Source organism: Lissotriton helveticus, chromosome 2_1 (genome assembly GCF_964261635.1).
Source record: "Lissotriton helveticus chromosome 2_1, aLisHel1.1, whole genome shotgun sequence".
In the NCBI taxonomy this organism is placed as follows: domain Eukaryota; kingdom Metazoa; phylum Chordata; class Amphibia; order Caudata; family Salamandridae; genus Lissotriton; species Lissotriton helveticus.
The window spans coordinates 1,044,302,137-1,044,325,547 of NC_136059.1; positions in this window are offsets into that span (position 1 = coordinate 1,044,302,137).

Here is a 23,411-nt window from a genome sequence, read left to right on the forward strand (position 1 = left end):
GCTCCGGCTCCAAGACGGAGGGGCCGTCCGAGGCTGGATGCAGGTGAGAGCAGTGGTGTTGCTCCATCTACCCGCTCTAAGAGGGGGCGCCAATGACTTCACCCTTGTCTGAGCCTGCCATTCACCCTGAAAACTATCCTGTCCCACAATGCCAACCATTGCCACACGTCTGTTGGACTAGCTGGACATCACACATTGTGGTGTCCCCACGGTGTTTTCATCTGCCATGACCTTCAACTCTCACTCCCCCACCAACACTTCTTTGTAAATATGCACCAACATCAATCCTCAACCTGTAAATAAACATCACGTAAACACTCAATGATATGTGGCCTCCATGTTTTAATCACATGATTGTCTTAGAATGTAACGTTACCAGGTGCAGGGATCAATGTTGTTGAGAATCATGCCTCTGTGGGAGTGAGCTAGGGATAATGAGATAACAACAAACACAGGTCAGGAAAGAGATTCACACCCATCACAACACACTGTACTGCAACATCCCACAAACCACACTCATCACCAAGTAAGTGGATCACAGGACACACATCAGGGAGCATAGCATGTACCCCATCTAACACACACATTTGCAAACAGAACATACCAGAACAGGCAGCATAGACACACCACATCCACACTCCACCACCAAACATACATCACGCATTGTCTGGCTGTACAAGCGGTAGTTACTCACATTCAAGGGAAATAGCGATCAATGAGCTGACGCCTCTGGTCCACACCTTCTTCCTCAACACTATCCTCATCAGTCGACATGGGTGGGATTGGAGGCCGAGCAACCTGTTGGTCTTCAGGGTCTATGATCAGTTCAATGTTATTGCGCAAGGCCAGGTTGTGGAGCATGCAGCAGGCAATCACGATTTTGCATACTTTGCCTGGTGAGTATGGCAGGGCCCCTCCGGTTTTGTCAAGGCAGCGAAACCTAGACTTCAGCAGTCCAAAAGTACATTCTATCACTCGACATGTCCTCCCATGGGCATCATTATAACGCAATTCACCAGGGGTAGTAGGATTCCTGATGGGGCTCAGCAGCCACGGCCTGTTTGGGTACGCAGAGTCGCCTAGGTGGGGTGATGACAGACACAAATTTCATTACCAGGATTTGTGGAAACACCATGCCACACATACAACACAATTGTCCTCACAACACACTGACAACACAATTGTCCTTTCAGCACACTCACCTACAAGCCACGCACGTTCTGGACGCAGATTAGCCATCAGTTGGGGGACAATGCTGCTCCGCATGATGTGGGAGTCATGGGCGGAACCGGGAAATCTGGCACACACATGCAAGATGATGTTGTCAGCCAGGCACACCACTTGCACGTTGATCGAATGGTAGTGCTTCCGATTCCTATATACAGCTTCTCGTGCCCGGGCTGGTATGAGACCAATATGTGTCCCATCAATTGAACCCACTACGTGTGGTAACTGGGCCAGGGCATAGAAGTCCCCTTTGACTGCTGCCAACTGTGCCTGACGTGGAAAATTGATGTAATCATCCTTGTAAAGCATCATGGCATTCAGGACATCCCGCAGAACCATGCTGAACATGGATTGTGACATCCCTCCCGCATGACCAACTGTGTACTGGAAAGTGCCAGTCACAAAGAAATGAAGTGCCGCCATCACCTTTACTGTGGGTGTGAAAGCTCCAGGATATGTCCTGCGTGGCTGTAGATGAGGTGACAATTGTGTGACAAGCTCCTGCAATCTCAGTCGGTCAAGCCGGTATTTGCGGATCACCTCCTCGTCAACCATGTCCTCCAGCACAGTGTATGGTCGATGCACATTTGGAGCCCTCCTGTGTGGGAGTAGATGGCAGCAGATGTCAAATGACCAACAATGCATAGCTGTGCAACACTATCACATCTTGAGCACCACAATGCTAATAATACATGTTGCAGACAGTGATTATATGTGTGACCGGAACAATATATAAGGCAATAGAGCTGACTACACACACAATGTACAGCCACAAAGAACATCCTGTGGGCTAACATGTACAATGTAACGTGCACACATGTTGAAACATCTTGCAACAACACATGACTGAGGGCCCATATGTGGACAAGCGTCCACACAGACACACATGTACGTGCACAAACAACATGAAATTGGAACACACCCTACTTGTGTTCATGCACCCATGAACACACATACAATGCCCCCTCAGCTGACATGCATGGGCACACAACAACAGACACGCATACACAGAATGCACGTACACACACATAATTGTTAGTTGCACACACAAACCGCACACTCACAACAGCTAATGAATGTGTGTACACACCCTTGCGGTACTGTGTAGAAATGAACACGTGTGTCCACAAGACCAATACGTCAACACTTCGCAATGCACATCTGACGCAACTTTGGCCCACAACACTAGCCTTTGTTAACCACTGGCAAGGTCTACAGTCTGAGCACACATGCAACAAATGGACATGGACCATAGACTACACATTAAATATCTTACAGCATTCCGGACATGTCCTGACACACACGTACAACTAAGAAGATTACATGTGTGCGGAGACATGCAGTGTGTGTACATACGCCATCTGGGGATGCCTTCCACCAACACAGGAGATGACCGATTACACAGCAATTAATCGTGACATATGCTGTATGGTCAATGACCATCCCGGTTGCACCCCGCTAAATGCATGTGCCCACTACCGCGACGGTGCATCATTTGAAATCGATCACTCACTGGCGCCGCTATGGCGGTGCACGCCTTCTGCGATGGCGGTGCAGGCAAACACATACATTTGATGATGCAATCTGAAATGGCAGTTGAAACAACCCCTTACAGTGTTATTGCCTCACCCACCACCAGTCCAGCCCGGCACCCACCGTCAGTCCAGCCCGGTCACCCACCGCCGATCCAGGCCGGTCACCCACTGCCAGTCCAGGCCGGTCACCCACCACCAGTCCAGGCTGGCACCCACCGTCAGCCCAGCCCGGTCACCCACTGCCAGTCCAGGCCGGCACCCACTGTCAGTCCAGCCCGGTCACCCACCGCCAGTCCAGGTCGGTCACCCACCGCCAGTCCAGGCCGGTCACCCACCGCCAGTCCAGGCCGGCAGTCCAGGCCGGTCACCCACCGCCAGTCCAGGCCGGTCACTCACCGCCAGTCCAGGCCGGCACCCACCGTCAGTCCAGCCCGGTCACCCACCTCCAGTCCAGGCCGGTCATCCACCGCCAGTCCAGGCCGGTCACCCACCGCCAGTCCAGGCCGGTCACCTACCACCAGTCCAGGCCGGTCACCCACCGCCAGTGGGTGACCGGCATGGACTGGCGGTGGGTGACCGGCGCTGGACTGGCAGTGGGTGACCGGGCTGGACTGGTGGTGGGTGACCGGCCTGGACTGGCGGTGAGTGCCGCAATAACACTGTAAGGGTGTTTCTCAACTGCCATTCCAGATTGCATCATCAAATGTATGTGTTGGCCTGCACCGCCCCGCGGAAAGCGTGCACCGCCATAGCGGCGCCAGTGAATGAATATTTTCAAATGATGCACCGTCGCGATAGCGCGCACATGTGGTAGCCGGTGTGTCAACGTGACGGTCCGTGCACATGTAGCCAATGGGAACAGGTTACGCGTTGCGCGTAAGCGCATTCAAAAATTGCGGAAGACGTGCACCGCCACAACAATGTGAGTCATTGGCTCTTTTTGAATGAAGCATCCAGGTAAAACCAATTGCTGCAGACGTGTGCCACTGATATGAGCTCAGGGCCCTATATATGTGTGAAGATTTCCTGCACACATTCACTGCTTCCAGCCACTGCTGCCTGCGACCGTCACCTCCACCTGCTGCTCCGGAGCTATCCAACAACTGCTGCCTGCGACCGCCACCTCCACCTGCTGCTCCTGAGCTATCCAACAACTGCTTCTGTAGTGCCACAGTCCTGGGCCTTGCCATGTCGAGAGTGTGAGAGATCCGGTCTCGTCCCTTCACTGCAGCGGAGCTGGATGTCCTTGTGGACGGTGTGCTCAGCCACTATGAACGGCTCTACGGTGCCCCCGGACAGGTGGTAAGTGAAGTGGGTAACATGTTGGTAGGCATGAGGTGGTCACTGTCTCCTTGCTTCTGCAAGCTTGGCGGTGTGCTGTGGGACCTTCACATGTGTTGTACTGCGCATGGCTGCATGAAGATACGTGTTTCTGGAATGTATATTATTGTGAAACAGTCCACTGACGTTACCCTCTTGTCTCCCATCCTGGTAGGTGAAGCTGCACCTTCGCAAGGCCGGGTGGAGGACCATAGCACGTGATGTATGGGCAGTGGGGGTGTGCACTAGACGACACACACACTGCCACAAGCGCTGGGACGACTTATCCAGGCTCAGCAAGAACGTTGCGGAGATGACACTGGGGATCATTCCGAGAACAGTCCGCCTTGCCCGACGCACCATGACACCTCTAATGCACCGCATAATTGCTGTGACGCATCCTGACCTGTCCGTCCGGCTGAGAGGGGATCAACAGCAAACTAGCGGTAAGCAGACTGTATGTGTCTGTAACTTGTGAGTGAATGCATGTATCCGTGCTCAGACACAGTAGTGACATCCGTGGTGCGTATCTTTTGCATATATTGCATGTTGGTGTCATTAGCGGAGTGAGCGGTAGCACCCATGTCCGCCAGGTGGACATACCAGTTGATTAGTATTTGAGGGTTCCAGGACATGCCGTTGAGGTCTGGTGTCCCATGGCATGACATGTGTGATGGTCTGCATGCACTTGCCCTGTTTGTATGATGTACAGGTTTCACAGACACCCAAGGATCTATGATGTTAGGATGTGTGGTAGGGGTGGTTCGTGTACAGGATGGGTGCTACATGTCAATCGACTGTAAGAAATGGTGTGACTTTGAAACCTTCAGTACGTGAGTGTGTCACTTAGGTTAACATCTCTTCCCTCTCTCTTCCAGCTTTGGCCGAGGGCACTGAGACACAGACGACGGAGATGAGTGGTGGCAATGCATCCGGATCCGTGATGACACACACACAGACTGAGACTGAAGAGAGCAGCCACGGAGAGGGGGACAGAACCGTCCCTGAGGACTCACATGTGGAGACACCATCGTCCTCATCCTCAGACAGTGTTGGTGAGTCCGAACCGTTGTCACAGACAGGGAGTGGGCAATCGACACCTTCAGTCGGGACACAGCACACAGGGTCCACACTGCCACCCACTGCAACATGTACTGCTCGTGCTCGCCAGAGGAGGGGGAGCAGAGTTGCCTTCGGTGCAGGCACCGCAGAGCCTGCCCCTGTGACACAAAGTGCACTTTGTGCTGAGGCAGTAGATCTGCTGCGACAGCTGTGTGTAGGGCAGACCAACATAATCAATGCATTCCAAGACCACGATAGGAAGTTGGGGCAGGTGGTGGCATTCATGGAGGGGATGCATGGCGATGTTGCTGGTCTCCACAGAACAGTTCAGTCATTGGCAAACACTGTGTCCTCAGCCATTGTACAGTCGCATAGACAGGGTGCTACTTCTGTACCACCATCCACACCACTTGATGTTACAGGGGAGAGTGAGTCATCAGACCAGGCCTCTTATTCAGGTTATTACACTAGGAGCAGCCACAGGCAGCAAGGCAGGGCATGGAGGGCACAGACACCATCCCCTAGGACTGGGATATCTTTCTCCGGACGGGTGTTGGGGGAAATGGATTCAAATGCTACACAGGCATCCCCCACAAAAGGGACTCCCAAGCCAAGGGTACCTCCCAAGAGCAGGGACATTCCCAAGGACAAGGACACTTCCAGGGAAAGGGCACCTCCCAAGAGCAGGGACACTCCCAAGGACAAGGACACTTCCAAGGAAAGGGCACCTCCCAAGAGTAGGGACACTCCCAAGGACAAGGACATTTCCAAGGAAAGGGCATCTCCCAAGAGCAGGGACACTCCCAAGGACAAGGACACTTCCAAGGAAAGGGCACCTCACAAGAGCAGGGACCCTCCCAAGGACAAGGACACTTCCAAGGAAAGGGCACCTCCCAAGAGCAGGGACACTCCCAAGGACAAGGACACTTCCAAGGAAAGGGCACCTCCCAAGAGCAGGGACACTCCCAAGGGCAAGGACACTTCCAAGGAGAGGGACACTACAATGGACAAGTCTGCCCCCAGGGACAGGGCACCGGCAAGGGATCAGGGACTTTCCAGGGACAGGAAACCTCCTACGTCAAAGGCACATCCCATGGCCAAGGGTTCTCCCATAGACACGAGCACCATCAAGGACAGGCATATTTCACCCCTGGCTGCGCTGAGGATCATGTTTAAGGAACGTACAACACGTGTCAGCGGTGGAGTCCCCCCATACCTCTACTCCCATCCACGCCCTGCAGAAGCAGAGGAAGGAGTACACTGTTGTTGCATCCCCCATTACACATGATGCAGAGGGCAGAAGGCAGGGCAACAGCAAACAGCAGACAGGGTCCAGCACGTCCCCAGAGAGCAGACCACCACAAGCACATGATACACCTTTGATGTCTGATGATGCCACTCCACATTCCAGTCATGTCCGGGGTGCCCCAACATTTCACAAAAAAACAGAGGCACACACCAGTGACACATGACCACCCAGATGTCGCTCCAGTACAGCTTTCCCCAGCTCCCAGGGCCACACTGCCTCCTGGCCCATACAGCCCTGTAGCTTATCATTTCAGTGGTCCTAGTGAGTCAGCTGCAGTTCACTCTCATGTGTCAGATAGTGGCACTGTGTCTATTGTACGCTGTCATGCATCATGTAGTAGCACTGTGTCAGTTGTGCCCTCTCCTGTTGCAGGTACTGGCACTGTGTCTGTCCGTCACTCTCATGTGTCAGATGCAGGCATGGTATTTGTTGGTCAGTGTACAGGGACATGTCCTGGCACTGTGTCTGGGTCTATGGCTCATGTGTCAGTCAGTAGATCTGTGGCTGTGTCTCACACTCCTGTTTCTGGTGCTGGCAGTGTGTCTGGGTCTAGGGCTCATGTGTCAGTCACTACAGCAGTGGCTGTGTCTCACACTCCTGTTTCTGGTGCTAGCGGTGTGTCTGGGTCTATGGCTCATGTATAAGTCAGTAGATCGGTGGTTGTGTCTCACATTCCTGTGTCTGGTGCTGGCGGTGTGTCTGGGTCTATGGCTCATGTGTCAGTCAGTAGATCGGTGGCTGTGTCTCACACTCATGTTTCTGGTGCTGGCGGTGTGTCTGGGTCTATGGCTCATGTGTCAGTCAGTAGATCGGTGGCTGTGTCTCACACTCCTGTTGCTGGTGCTGGTGGTGTGTCCGAGGCGAGTAGTTCAAGCAGTCCACCAGATTCTGTGGTGTGAGGTTTAGTTGCCATCACTCACATGTCATTTTACTTTGTGTGTAGATTGACGAATGTAACCACCCAGACATTATTATTGTCCTTGTCACGGGTCGCTTGACACAGGTACTTGGGTAGCCAGTGATGTACCTGCTCTGTTGTCCACAATGCCCTGTTGCTGTTCTGATACTGCATTCTGCCCTCTCATGTGCTGCCTCTGATGTACCTGCTCTGTTGTCCACAAGGCCCTGTTGCTGTTCTGATACTGCATTGTGCCCTCTCATGTGCTGCCAATGATGTAGCTGTTCTGTGCAATGGACTGTTGATGCACTTAGCCCCTCTCATTTACTGCCTCTGATGTACCTGCTCTGTTGTCCACAATGCCATGTTGCTGTTCTGAAACTGCATTCTGCCCTCTCATGTGCTGCCAATGATGTAGCTGTTCTGTGCAATGGACTGTTGATGCACTTAGCCCATCTAATATGCTGCCTCTGATGTACCTGCTCTGTTGTCCACAAGGCCCTGTTGCTGTTCTGATACTGCATTCTGCCCTCTTATTTGCTGCCAATGATGTAGCTGTTCCGTGCAATGGACTGTTGATGCACTTAGCCCCTCTCATTTACTGCCTCTGATGTACCTGCTCTGTTGTCCACAATGCCCTGTTGCTGTTCTGATACTGCATTCTGCCCTCTCACGTGCTGCCAGTGATGTACATGATCTGTTGTACCCAGTGCCCATGCTCTTGGATAATCTGATATTATACACCTATTATGTTGAATAAAGCTAATAAACCATGTTTTGTTGTTTGTCGTTGTCATTCCTAGTTGTGTACTTCAATTGTGTATATTTTGGTGCGATCGTCAATGTATTTCCTCTGACATGACTCTCCCCCTTCCAACGTCACAGCCCTGGCAGGTACTCCCCTTCCGACAGCAATTGGTGGGTTGGCGTACCTGCGTCGTCGTTGATGATGGTCCATGACTTGCTGGTGGTGGAGCACGAAGAATATCGGAAATGCGTGTAGCGCTGGGTCCATGACGGCGATCTGCTTGTGTTGTGTATCTCCGCTGTGGTGATTCCGACGTGTTCAGGTAGGTTGTTTTTCCGCAGCGAATTTATGTGTGTTTTCCATCATCGTGATTTGGAGGACGGTCGGAGACGTCATTCCGTACGGCGATGTGTCTGGATTGGTCACGTCCGCCGCGGGGTCGGTGTAGTTCCACGGCGGTGCGTGCTCTCCCGCCGCGTACGGAAATTTGACAGTGTTTCCCATCCTAATATGGCGGACGCAGTGTCCGCGGCAGGCGGATGGAAAAAAGGCTATCCCCCGCATACTCCAGGACGGCGGTCGTCCTTCCGTCCGCCATCCTAAACGACCCCTAATTTAGGAGCCTTAACATCTTTCAGCAGCATCATAGCATTTCCGATCAATTAGATAATGTAATTTTTTATTTATTCTCTTGGCGTCAAGGATTCAATTAACCTAGTACTCTAAATGATCATTTACAAAAATCGGAAGAGAAGGGTTATCTTTTCTGGTTCCTGGGTTATGTGGTTTTAGTAAGGATACAGGGAAAACTGGGTGGATTTTATAATCAGCTGGTAAGGACAACCGAACAGAAACTGGGTTCAAAATCTTTTGAATGGGAAAAGGGCCTATGAAACGGGGTTGTAATTTTCGTGGTCCATCCAAGTGGATATTTCGGGTGTATAGTCATACTACATCTCATAGCTCAGGGGTTCGGTGTTTATCTGCCTGCTTTTTAGCAATTGGTTTACTTTTTGCAAAACAAGTCCTAGCTTTTTCTTTAAACTCTTGTAATTCTTTGATCTTTTCAGACACAGCTGGCATTATTCCATATGAAAGGATGTTTGTATCGGGATGCATCGGGGATGGTAACCAGTCATGAAATAAAGTGGTGAACACCCTAAGGCCGAATATACACTGTTCTTATATGAGGATTATGCCAGAGGTAGAACTTTATCCCATTGGGACGTTAGGGTAGCTAGAAAACATTTTAAAGATTGTTCTACATACTGGTTGACCTTTTCAGTTTGACCTTCCATTTGTGGATCAAACGCAGATGACAATGCCACTTCAATTCCTAGTTGATTACACACATTTTTCCAGAATTTGGAAATGAACCGCAGACCTCTATCTGAAACAATTTTACTCGGCAATCCATGCAGTTTGACAATGTGCTGAATAAAAATAACACAAAACTCCATTGCAGTAGGTAATTTTTGTAGCTGAATAAAATGACCCATTTTGGCTAATAAATCAACAACCACCACAATAGTCGTAAAACTATTTGATAAAAACATATCGGTGATAAAGTCGACACTGATATTGCACCATGGGGCTGGTGGGGTGGCTAATGACTGTAAAAAACCAGCTGGAGCAATGTGTTGAGATTTATTACCCGCACAAATGGGATTTTTTTTACATAATTCTGAATATCTTTTCTCACAGTAGCCCACCAAAAATTCTGAGAACATAATTCTATTGTCTTTTGTGTACTGGGATGACCAGTTAGGCTAGAATCATGATGCCACATTAGGATTTGTTGTCTTTGTTTTTTTGATGGAATAAACATGTTTTTATTACGAAAATAAAACCCATCAGCAATTGAATTGTATTTCTTTTGCAACCAAGTGTCTTTATGAATTTTTTGATATTCAGTTTTCACTTTTGTCAAAAAGGTATCAGACTGCATTTTTGCTACTATCCTATCAATTGGTATGATATTTTGTGCTGGTTGTTTCTGATTTTGTGACTCATTCTCATGCAGACAAGAAAGGGTAACAGAAAATAATTGCTTCTCCCCAGGTTGGTAAGTGATTAAACAATTAAATTCACTTAAGAAGTGTAACCACCTCATTTGTCTTGGTGTCAAAGCCTTTATAGAGGTAAATAATTGTAAGTTCTTATGATCTGTATAAATAGTCTCTGTATGTTTAGCTCCAACCAAATGATGTAATTTTCTGATGGAATAAACATGTTTTATTATGAAAATAAAGCCCATCAGCAATTGAATTGTATTTCTTTTGCAACCAAGTGTCTTTATACAGTTTTGGAGATTCAGTTTTCACTTCTGTCAAAAAGGTATCAGACTGCATTGTTACTACTATCCTATCAATTGGTATGATATTTTGTGCTGGTTGTTTTGATTTTGTGACTCATTCTCATGCAAACGAGAAAGGGTATCTGACAATAATTGCTTCTCCCCAGGTTGGTAAGTGGTTAAACAATTAAATTCACTAAAGAAGTGTAACCGCCTCATTTGTCTTGGTGTCAAAGCCTTTATAGAGGTAAAGAATTGTAAGTTCCTATGATTTGTATTAATAGTCACAGTATGTTTAGCTCCAAGCAAGTGATGTGTCCACTCTGAAAATACATCTTTAATGGCTAGTAATTTACGCTCAGCTATGGTGTAATTTTGTTCAGCTGTAATAACTTATGTGAAAAGTAGGCTAAAGGATGAAGATACCCTGTATTTGGATCTTTCTGCATTTAAACCCCTCCCACAGCAGTTTGAGAAGCATCTGCCTCAACGATGAAGGGTTGATCAGGATTAGGGTGGGTAAGTACTGAAGCTGTTGTAAAGGCTATTTTTAATTCTAAAAATGCCTTTTCAGCTTCTTCATTCCAATAAAAGTTTTGTCCTTTTTTTAGCAACTGCGTGATTGGTGTTACTATTCTGGAGAAATGTGCAATAAACGACAGTAAAAGTTTGCAAATCGTAATACTTTTTGAACTTCTTTTAAGGAAGTTGGAACTGGGCAGGTAGTTATTGCTTCTACTTTTTTTGGATCCATTTGCTATTCCCTTGGGTGACAGAAAGTATCCTGAGAACTCCAGTAAGTGGGCATGAAACACACATTTCTCAATTTTAGCATACAAAGAATGTTCCATTAGTCTTTGCAAAACAGTTCAGTTTAGAAAAAAATTGTATATCGTCTATATAGACAATAACAAAGATATCCAACTGGACATGAAAAACTTTGTTTATGAAGTACTGAAATGCTGCTGGGGCATCACACAACCCAAATGGCATTACAGTATATTCATATAAGCCAAACTTGGTGTTGAAGGCGGTTTTCCATTTGTCACCCTCTAGCATTCATATTAAGTGATATGCACGGTGGAGGTCCAGCTTAGTATAGATGGAAGAACCTTTCACCTAATCTAATAGAACGGGAATTAATGGCAAGGGGTAACGATTTTTGATGGTATCCTTATTAACCGCGCGAAAATTGATGCAAGCTCTTAGATCTCCTAACTTTTTTGCCACAAAGAAAAGTAGGGAGGAAACGAGAGAAGTTGAGTGTTGAATAAAGCCTTTCTCAAGTAACTCATCAAGTTAAGTTTAAGTATTGATTTTCAGACTTAATAAGGGCATAAAGACTGCAGGGCTAGGAAGTTCCAGGTATTAGATCAATTCTGCAGTCATACACTCTGTGAGGTGGAAGTTGAATGGCCTGAACAGGATCAAACACATCTGCAAAATCCTTATATTCATTAGGTAAGAAATTCTGAGCAATGTGCGTAGTAGCACAGTGAAAGGGGTAAATGGGATCTCTGGCCTCTTGGCAACAATGAGTCTAGGCTTACTTTTCTATGTACCCACTATTCTAGGATTATGTTTTTCAAGCCAGGGTATTCCTAAAATAATTCCAAAAGCAGGGGTAACTATTAGGTTAAAAATGATTTGCTCAGTATGACGATTTTCGCTTACAATAGTCCAAGGTACAGTATAAAATCGAATTAAACCAGAGGATAGAGCAGAACCATCCACTGCTCTCACCGGTTTGGGTTCTTCCTTTGCTATGTGGAAAATGCCTAATCTTTTGGCTAAATTAATATCAAACAATTTTCCAGTTGCTCCTGAATCCACTGGAATGGATAAAACATGTCTTTGTTGTATAGTTAAAATGACAGTCATTAAAATCATCATGTGCCTGGCTACATTTTTGTTAACATTCTGGATATCTTTAGAGACCTTAATTTTGGATTTTCTCAAAGAAACAATCTCAGCTTTCTTTGAGACAATCAGTTTCCCATTCGGACTGTTCAGTCAAAGCGGCTTCTTTGTTTCTCTTGGGTTTAATAGTGCATTCCTTGGTAAAATGCCCTGCCTTTCAACAATACAAACACAATTTTCCTTACCTCGCCTTTCTTTTTCTTCAGGAGACAGTGGTCCTTTGATAGCACATATTTGCAAAAGTTCAGGTTCAATGCATTTTGGTTCTTTATCTTTTTTCTCTGATTTAAATAAAATTGGTATAAAATCTGATCTGGGTTTCTCACTTTTTCTTTCTGTTATACGGTGGTCACTAAATCAACAAATACCCTGCAATCGACAGGTACATCTACAATATGGGCTAATGAATCTTTTAAGTCTTCTCTGAGCCCTTTGTAAAATAACACATTTCATTTCTCTTCAGGCCAGTGGGTTTCAGAAAAAAGGCGATTAAAGGTTGTTATGTAAGTGAGTAAAGCTTTAGTTCCTATGACGAAGATTCTGAAGCTCATTGTCACTTGATTGTACAAAAAAGTGATGAGCAAAAAGATGTGTCATTGTTTCCTTGAATGTGTTAACATTTTGTAAAAGAGGGTCATCATTATCAAAGAAGGGGAATAGCCCAATCTGCTGCTACTGCACCTAAATAAGAAATGATAAATGCCATCTTGGCTGAGTCTGTATTAAAGACTTGGGGTTTAAAAAGAAAATGTAGCTGACATTGACTCATGAATGCTGCGAAACGAGAGCTTTCTCCCAAGAAGCGTTCAGGATTGGCTAAAGGGACAGGGGTAGGAGTTAACACTCTAACTTGAACATTAGAGTCGGACTGTTTTACAACTGGATTTGAGGGAGAAAAGGTCTTGGGGCCAAATTTAGGCAGGGCCAAAATGGGGCATTTATCAGAAGTCTTTGAATCTCTCAGTTTTCTTTTTGATAATTCATCCCTGAGTAGGTGATTCTCGTACCTTAAATGCTGCATCTCTAATTGGAGATTCCTAATAATATCAGAAAGTCCAGAAGTATTGTCAGTCAAATCCAGGTTCGCTTGTCGTTAAGAAGAGCTATATATGTAGCTTGGTCTTCTGTCAAGCAAGCCACTCATCTGCTCTCCATGCTCTTCTTGAACGACGACCGAACGCCAATCTCCCTTGAAACTCCCCAAACCGCAGAGATAACTGAACACTCTGAAATCTGGAAAGTTCCCAGGGGGAAAGGGGGATGGGAATCAAAAAGACAAAGAAGAAAGACACCTCTCTGGATAAGGGGTAGGTGGTATTTTTCAACCTATATCATGCATATGTGTGCATCCGACACATATGCAGTCAGAATGACACACAGGCATCAATAAATATTGAAATATATTGCCCACCACAAGACTGCCGCAGCCACACCACAGGTCCCTGGGGAAACTGGAACTATGGCGGTCAGATGGCCAAAGGTGCAGTGGTCTTCTTGTAGTCTCCGACGCAGTCCTACGGTGGTCAGACCGCCAAACTCGTAATGAGGCCCTAGGAATATTAAATACTATTCCTATGCAACAGTAGGGAAGGTGTCCAATGTCAGAAGGGTTAAATATGCTATTTTCACTCCTGCCTAAGCAGTAGGGAAAGAGCTGACTTTTGAAGAGGTGAAATTTACTATTCCTACTCCAGTCGAAGCAACAGTAGAGAAGCATTAGATTTCGGAGGGGTGAAATTTACTATTCTCACTTCAAACAGGGAACAATGGGGAAAACATTTGATGTACGAAGGGCAAAATGTAGTATTCCCACTCCAGTCAGTGGAAAACTAGGGAATGTGTTGGACTTTGGGGGGGTAGAATTTTCAATTCCCTCTCTAGTTAGTGGAACGGAGGACTGAAATTTACTATTCCCGCTTTAAACAGCGCAACAGTAGGGAACAGTGTTTAACTGCAAAGAGGTTAAATTTACTATTCCTACTGCACTCTAACCAAGAGAAAGGATAGTACTTCACGTGAAACACTTTACATATATGATTAACCTAATGAATGAAAAAAAATATTAACCTAATATAAAAAATATTAATTTAAATTAATATATATATCTGCATTAAACAAATAAAAAGTATGAACTAATTTACATAATTACCATTGAATGAAAAAGTGAATTATCAGTTACTAAATAATTGTTATTCAATTATTAATTAATAAACTTCCCACCCTGTACCCAGCAGCCTGCACCGAAAATATAACTAAAAAAAAAACTATTCCATAATTTGGCACATCTTGCTTGGGTTCATTTGTGAAGCCCTTGAAGGTGGTCTAACAGTTTCTTTGGCAACCCATTCACATCACAATGCAGTAATCTAGAAGGTACATGTGGTAAGTAAGAACGAGGTCTTGAAACGGAGTACTTGTTGATGTCAGCTTTATTGCAGCACAGAGAAGATAGGACCATCCCCTATCTGACCAGAGCTCCAACTGCCAACAGGGCAGATAGGAATTCCAGAACAAGGAACCTCACAGGATTCTAGAGTGCTAATCTAGGAAGAGAGAAAAGCACTGTACAACATATCTACCCCCCTTAACAAATAATAGAAAGCAGAAATAATTATCACTGTGAAAACAATGTGTAAGATCAACGTATATAGTCATCTAGATAAGTGGGTGGGCGCCGAGGGCGAGAATTCCTTAGTGTGGCCTCTCCAGAGAGGGACGGAGGAGATGAAGTAGGAACTGAGTCAACCAGGGCACCACCATGTACGTACATAGAAGCAGGAGCATCACCACTACCCACCTCCCCCCGTCCAATGGAAAGAGAAGGGAAACATGACCCACCATCAGGAGTTAACAAATAACCATTACAGCCCCCAGGACTACCACCCTCTGAACGATCAGAAGAACCATCCCCCTTTCTTTGAAACAGAGCCACCCTCCTATAGTTCCAAGTTTCCCCGTTTTCTAATACAACAAAATGTGGAGAAGCTTTTTTGACTCTAAAAGGACCCCTATACTTGCCAAGACCCTTAGAAAACCTACCTGGTTTCACTTTGACCAGGTCACCCACTACGATGGGTAGGGAATTATCATTAGGGGGTAGGACCTCTCTTCCCGAACACCTCAACCAAGCAGGAGTCAACCTTGAAACTGGTGTGCGTCCACGCATCAATTCAAAAGGAGATTTCTCTCCACTTTTATGAGGTGTTGATCGGTAGGCCCACACAAGCTCTTGCACCCGTTCTTGCGAAAAGCAGTCACTTTGCACAAACATTTGAATCACTCCCTTCACCAGACGATTCACTCTCTCGCAGATTCCATTCCCCTGCGGGTTGTACAGGCTTGTCCTCTGATGTTTGATACCACACTCACGTATAAATGAAGCCATCTTCAACGACGTCAACTGAGTGTCATTATCAGAGATGAGGACAGATGGATATCCCTCATTCAAGAAAACACCCTTCAAAAAGGCAATAGTAGTGTCAGTGTCAATCTCTTTCACAAATTGCACACAGAGCCATTTAGAGAAACAATCAATCACCACAATGGCAAACCGTTGATTCACAGGTAACTCATTCATAGGGCCTATGAAATCTAGGCAGATGCTGTGCCAAGGTAGGTTCTCAAACCCAATTTTTTGTGGTGAGTGTGACCCCACAACCTTTAAAGGTTTCTCTCCCTCTTTGCAATAATCACACTTCACCACACAATCCACAGCATCATTATCAACTGTCGGCCACCAGAAGTTCTCCTTAACACGACGCTGAGTGAGCGTTTGACCCAAATGGCCCTCATGAGCCAAACTGAGGATTCAACTCCGCAATGAACTAGGAGGAATAAAACGATCACCTCGCATCAACACATTCTCCCCTTCTAGGGAAAGTTCGTCCAAGATTCTCAAATAAGGTCTAATCTCAGGCATAACAGTGCTTTCTCTTCTTGCCCCTTTAGAGACAAGGTCAATAACAGACTTTAGAACTTGATCTTCTTCCATACCCCTCACCCAGTCATCACGAGAAAAAGAACCACCTCCTAAAAACAACACATCCTCCACTACTGCAGCTACAGCAAAATCATCCAAGGCATTGCTAACATATTTGTTAGACTCCCCAGAGTGTGCTGGAAGACGGGACAAACAATCCGCCTGGATGTTCCTCCAACCGTGAACAAACTCAACCTCATATTGATAATCTTGTAAGCAAGAAGCCAGCCTCGCCAACCTGGGAGACCCCTTCCCAGCACCACCTGGGGCCAAAACATTGACAAGTGGTTTATGGTCTGTTCGCAGAACAAATTTATAGCCCCATAAATAGGTTCTAAAATAGCTAGTGCCCCAAACAGCTGCAAGGGCCTCACGCTCTATGACTGAATAATTGGATTCAGAAGCGGACAGAGGCCTGGAAGCAAAAGCGATGGTCTTCTCCTCTCCTCCATGCTTCTGCAAAAGCACCGCACCGAGTCCCACCCCACTTGCATCAACCATCAAGACTGAGGGACGACCTGTATCAAAAGGGGTAAGCACACCAGCAGATTTAAGCTCCCTTTTTATCAGACTAACGCACGATTCATGCTCAGCGGTCCAATTAAATCTGACACCCTTTTTCAATAAGTATCTCAGAGATGTGGTTTTGAATGAAAAATCCCTCACAAACTTTGAATAAAATTCGATTAAGCCCATGAAGGACCGAAGTTGATCCTTATCAACAGGTGAGGGGGCTAACTCGATGGCCTCTAATAGGTTCCTCTTAGGCTTTATGCCCTCTTCAGACAGAGAAAACCCTAAGTATTCAATTTCCTTCAAGAGGAACGCACACTTCTCTTTCCTCAAAGTAAGCCCAGCATCATCTACCCTTCGCAACACACTCTGCAGGATCCTATTATGTTCCTCAAGTGAATCTCCGTAGATCAAGATATCGTCTTGAAAATACAAAACTTTGTCTAGACCCTTAAAGACCTCTGAGACCAATCTCTGGAACACGCTGGCCGCAGAGACAAGGCCAAACGGTAAACGCGTGAATTGGAAGGTTCCTTCACTAGTAATGAAAGCAGTCAAGTGCTTTGAAACATCATCCAGACAGATTTGATGGTAGGCATGCTTTAGATCTAGCTTACTGAAAAACTTGGCTCCTTTAAGTGTTGACACCAGCTCACCAATATTTGGTAGCGGAAATACATCAGCCACTACCCATTTGTTCAACGAACGTAGGTCTACACAAAACCTAATCTTATTGTCAGATTTTTGAGAAATTACAACAGGCGAAACCCACGGAGATGCTTCAACGGGCTCGATGATGCCTCCTTGGAGCATTTCCTCCAACGTGGCTTTAACCTCCTTCCGCAAAGCAAAAGGGACTCGTCTTACCTTGTGTTGGACGGGAGTACTACCTTCCTTGAGAATTATATGGTGAGAGTATCCTACCAGTTCTCCTAGTTGATCCCTAAAGACATTTTTGAATCTCTCCAGAATCTCATTCAATGAAGAGCTGTCGACAATTGAGACAGGATCATCAGCCCTGGGATTGACTACAATGTGTAGGTCGTATTGCTGGTAGCGTCCTAGAATGGCTGGTCCATCAATAGATATATACACCTTACCCACCGCTGACCTATTCCTGAATTCAATTTTTCCATCAAAGTAGCCCAAGAGATCAATCTTTTCACCTTGATAGCCAGATGGAAAGATGTCACACTCTTTTAAGCTCCTTTCGCCCCACACACTCCTCATCAGGGATATAGGGATAATGGTCCATTTTGAACCTGTGTCAACCATCAATTTGACAGATTTCCCATCAATTGTAAATTCTGCCTTTAGGATTCTCCCTCTTCGCTCCTCACAAGAACAAATGGAGTCACATAACACCAAAACCTTATTCACATCACGCTTCAGTTCACCAAATTCACTGACCACTGTCACTTTCGAACTGTTTTTGTTTCTGCACATTTTGGCGAAATGCCCCATTTTCCCACATCGTAAACATTCCTTATTGTTAGCAAAACAGAATTTAGCATCGGAAGTATGTGAGGAGCTCCCACACTTCATGCACATTTTAGAGCTGTTCTTGTTGTTAGGCTGTACATTCTTTTTCTGGAGTATGTACCCTTTTTTCCTAACAATGGCAATAGCTGCCGCTTCCTCGTCACTATTGTCACTATTCACCATTTTATTGGAGATTTCTGCGATTCTTGGTTCTAACCCACTCTTCTGCAACTCCTTCATGCATTTTTCGCTTTCTTCCACAACTTTGGCCAAATCTATGGCTACTTTTAACGTAGGATTCTTTGCCGCCCACAACCGTTCCTGGACCTTCCTATTATTCGCCTGGACAATAAGTTGGTCTCTGATTAGTTCGTCAGCCATCTGACCAAAGCTCCACTTCACAGAAAGTTCGCGTAAACGCGCAACAAAGTCGTCAATACTTTCACCCTCCAACTGTTTGTTTTTATAAAACTTATATCTCTGTAAGACAAGATTTTCCTCCTTTCCAAACCTAGTCTCCAGTCTCGTTATAGCTTCTTTGAATTCATCTACCTGTGACGTGGATCCTGAAGATAGAGCTTGTGGCAGAAATCTAAACACACGTTGCCCCTCCTTTCCTAATGTAGTCATTAGCAGGGCTTTCTTTCTCTTCGGTGAGAAATCCTCTCCATCTAGGGCCTCTATGTAATTGTAGAACATCATAATCCAATCTTCCCATGCCATAGACGGATTCCCTGGTTCAGCCAAAAATTGGGGAGGAAGAGCCACATTAACTGGCTGTGCCATGCCAGCGGTATATCGCATTAACAGGAGTCAGGTTAGCAAAGATGTGATGAGCACTCCCACCTTAGCTGCACTACGATGTGATAGCTCTTAAATAATGAGTAACAAGTATAATGAGTAACTAGGTAGTGATATAGAGAATAGTTTCCTTGTAAATAGATCCTGACACAAGCGCTTACCGCATAAATGATTCACCTTCAGTGTGGCCAGGAAGATGTGGATGAGTCTTGTCTCTTATGCGACTCTAAACGCCGATGCTTCGGTGTTAACAGATACTTGGGTCGCGTCTCTTACGCGACTCATACAGCTAATGCCACAGTGCCGCCAGAGAGACTAGGGTAAGTCGCGTCTCCTACGCGACTCCAATAGCTGATGCTATAGTGTTGTCAGAGAGACCTGGGTGAGTCGCGTCTCTTACGCGACTCTGACAGTCAGTGTTTCTGTCCCACAAAATGGCTGACCACGTCTTGCGTCAATGCGTCGGGACTAAGACTGCTGCGTAGTCAGACGCTGCGTTCTACTGTCGCGTCTTGGTGGTTGCTAGGATACAGACTCTACTCTTCGGTAGTTACGTTACCAGTAGAATACTGTCTACGCCACAGTTGCGGTAATGTCTTCTCAAGGCCTTTGAATCTCTAGGCCAACGCCATTCTTCTCCACGACGACGCTGGGCCAAATCCTGGGACTGTGACCACTCTCCTTACATGACGCCTCTTGCGACGATCAGCTGGAGATCCGCCTCGCTTCGCCCGCTGCACAGGGTTCGTGGGGTTATGGAAACGCTACCTCTCTGTAATTTCTTCGGCTGCAAAGGGTTAAAGTTTTGGCCAGATACAATATCCACGTCCAAGTCGCCAAATGTGGTAAGTAAGAACGAGGTCTTGAAACGGAGTACTTGTTGATGTCAGCTTTATTGCAGCACAGAGAAGATAGGACCATCCCCTATCTGACCAGAGCTCCAACTGCCAACAGGGCAGATAGGAATTCCAGAACAAGGAACCTCACAGGATTCTAGAGTGCTAATCTAGGAAGAGAGAAAAGCACTGTACAACAGTACAACAAAAGAAATCTTGTTAGTTCAGTTTGATGTGAAATTTTAGGAGAGGGAGAATTATGCAAAGCATGGAGAGTTGCATGCTCATCCCTTTGACCATCACATTGAAATAATGGCCCAAAAAGAGTTCACAGATCAACCCCATGTTTTAAGCTATCAGCATGGAAGAGAGTCCAGACCCTATATTACGCTATGGTCTTGTTCAACAGAAACTCATTGGATAAGAGATGGTTAGGGAAATGTGTTAATCAATTATTACTTCATTAACTTCCCACCCTAGACCATTGTAGACCTAGCATCCCACAAATAAAAATAAAATAAAAATAAATTAGTATTTCACAAGTAACATATTTAAAATTCACTGAAATAAATTAATTTACAAATATTAATTATTAGTTATGTAACTATTACTTAATCAACTTCCCACCCTGTACCACTACAAACGTAGCATCCCACAACTAAAATATAAGTAAAATTAATCAGATTCCATATTTTACATACTTAAAAATCAATTAAATAATTGATTACCAAGAAATAATAATTCTTTTATTTAATTATAACTTAGTTGATTTTCCACCCTACACATCTAGCAGCTGCAACTAAAATATAGGTAAAATAAATAAGTGTCCTTAAATTACATATTTAAAACTTAACTAATTAATTATTTAACAGTTAATAGTTAACTGTTAATTAATAATTACTTAATTACTGCTCACCCTATAGCACTACAAACCAAACAACCCACAAATAACATATAATGAAAATTAATCAATAATACATGATTTACATATTAAATAGCAATCATACCATTACATAAAATATTTTAGATAATTCTTAATTTTTTATCATCTAATTAACTTTCCATCTTATCCCCTACACACCCAATAACCCACTATGACACTATAAATTACTGATAAAAATTAAAGACAAACTTCTAAATCACTTAAAATACAAGCTATTTTAAAAAACAATTAGTCACATTGATATAAACAATATAACACATAACGTTTATATATCAACCAAAACACCATAACATAATTAATAGCATTTTTTACCCACTATATTAGGGAAAACGATATCAAAAACATTGATTTATTTAAAACAGTATTACTTACCTCAAAAAACTATATTTTTGTCAATATTTGTGAATCACGATATTTGTTTGTCACAATGTTTAATTTCCAATTTTTCTGTGTCTCGATATTTTTAACTCAATAATTTGTCCAAACACCCAAGGATTCAGAAGTGCTCTGCCACGTGAAGGCAACCTGGAAGTTCTCAACTACAAGTTTGGCTTTTAGCAAAAAATCGATCTGTAATTAGATTGTGAATTTTGTCGGATGCATGAGTGGGGGGAGGAGGCTTAAGTGTACCATCCATCTGAAATTGTACTTCTTAGTGTGCACTTTGATTTAGTATTTTGTACTAATTGCCAAATGAGATGTACTTAATGATGCTGGTTTGTTGCAAGCAGTTTGGACACGCAGATGTGATTAATTAATCTACTTATTTACTAACTTATAGATGTATTAGTGGAGCGCCTGCATTTTACTAGGACATTAAAGTCGACAGCAACAAAGGATAATAGATCATATCATTAAACAAGGGACTGGATGAATCAGGTGGGTAATTATCTTAGAGGATGAACCTGAAAAGGAGATTTCGCAAACTGACGTAAGGCAGCAAATCTCCAATATTTGGAGCAACTGAGGACAGCCACCAAAACTACTGCACTGCCTAGTGTCAAATAAAGAGGAAAGAAGTGTGTCATATCTACTTAGATATGCCATTTTTCCTTCAGTAAAGGTGCTATTTTGGCTTCCATGTGCCAGCGTACACATTCTTGTGTAATAGTGCACGTTTGTACAAGTTCTCTAATGCATAGATTTTGCACTAGAAGGGTACCATTGTACAAAAACCTCTCCTTGAAGACTTTTCCCACTTTGCATGTGTGCTGTACAATGCAGCATACAACAGAGTTAGAAAAATAAGTAGAAATGAAACGATTTCTCCTCCTTACTCCTGCCTCAAGGAGTTGTGACATTTGCCCAAATCCCAGTCTCTGCATATTAGAAGAAAGAGATTTGTGTCAATACCTAGAAAAGGCTGCATCGAATCTCCGTGTACCACCCATGGAACACCCCCTGATGCAAAGTAATAAAAAGCAGCACTTAGAGAAACTCTAGGTTACCTTGGGGAACTTTTAAATGCAAATCCTGGTTTGTATTGCATAGTAAATCCCACCCGGTTATGCACTTTTGCAACACAAATGCAAACCCAGCACAAAAAATGAGTAAATCTGGGCCTGTGCTTCATCTATTGTATATGCAAATGCTATTTTGAAACACACATATAGTTTTCTTGTGACCCTTATCTTAAACATCATTCCAAACAGTCATAATAGTATGTTGTTTATTCACCAAATAAAGGCGCACAAATAACAAATAGGAAACTCAGACATGTTCTGTCCACCGCATAAGGTGAAGTTGGGTAGCTCAGTTTGAAGGATAATTAAGCAGCCTGTTGTTTTGTTTTTAACTCAGTGGAGTTGGCAGGCGTTTCACCGGTGCCTGGCTTCACTCTCCCGTAGAGGGAGATAATAACAACATGCTGTGCAAGTTCATTCAGACGAACAAATAAGCACCTTTACCATTCAAACATGAAACAGCCCACACAAAAAATGATACATTTCAAGTTCACTTGTACCAATTAAAAATTATTTTAAATAGCTATTATAGCTAAACACTATAATAAAGTCACACTTGATTTCCATATGGCATAAATGCAACCCAATTAGTACCAATTATCTTAATATCCAGTCTCTAAATTGCAATGAATGTCGATTAGAATTTGTGAAAAATAACAGCAATTTAATTGCAGAGTGCTAAATAATAGAAGCTCTAAACAGGAAACTCAGACTCAGAAAAGTTAGATAAACCATTTTCTTGCTAAATATGCTACTTTACTCACACATATATTTCAGCATGTGAGCTTATAAAGAGCATTTATGTCACCACTTCATCTCTAAAGATGTTTTTTTATTTTAAGATCTTGGTCATTAAATCCGTTTTGCAACTGCAGTATGTGAACTGGTAGCAGTAAATGATGTCTTAAGGTTGTGCTATATGCTCATGTACTTAGAAATGTCCATATACTTAGAAATGATGTTATGTTGGTTCTTCTGAAAATGTGATATATTGTAATATCTTTGTTCTCTTTACTGTAACTTTCCCATCCATAAATTATTTGTTTATTTGATTACGAATCTGCATGGAATCCCTTATT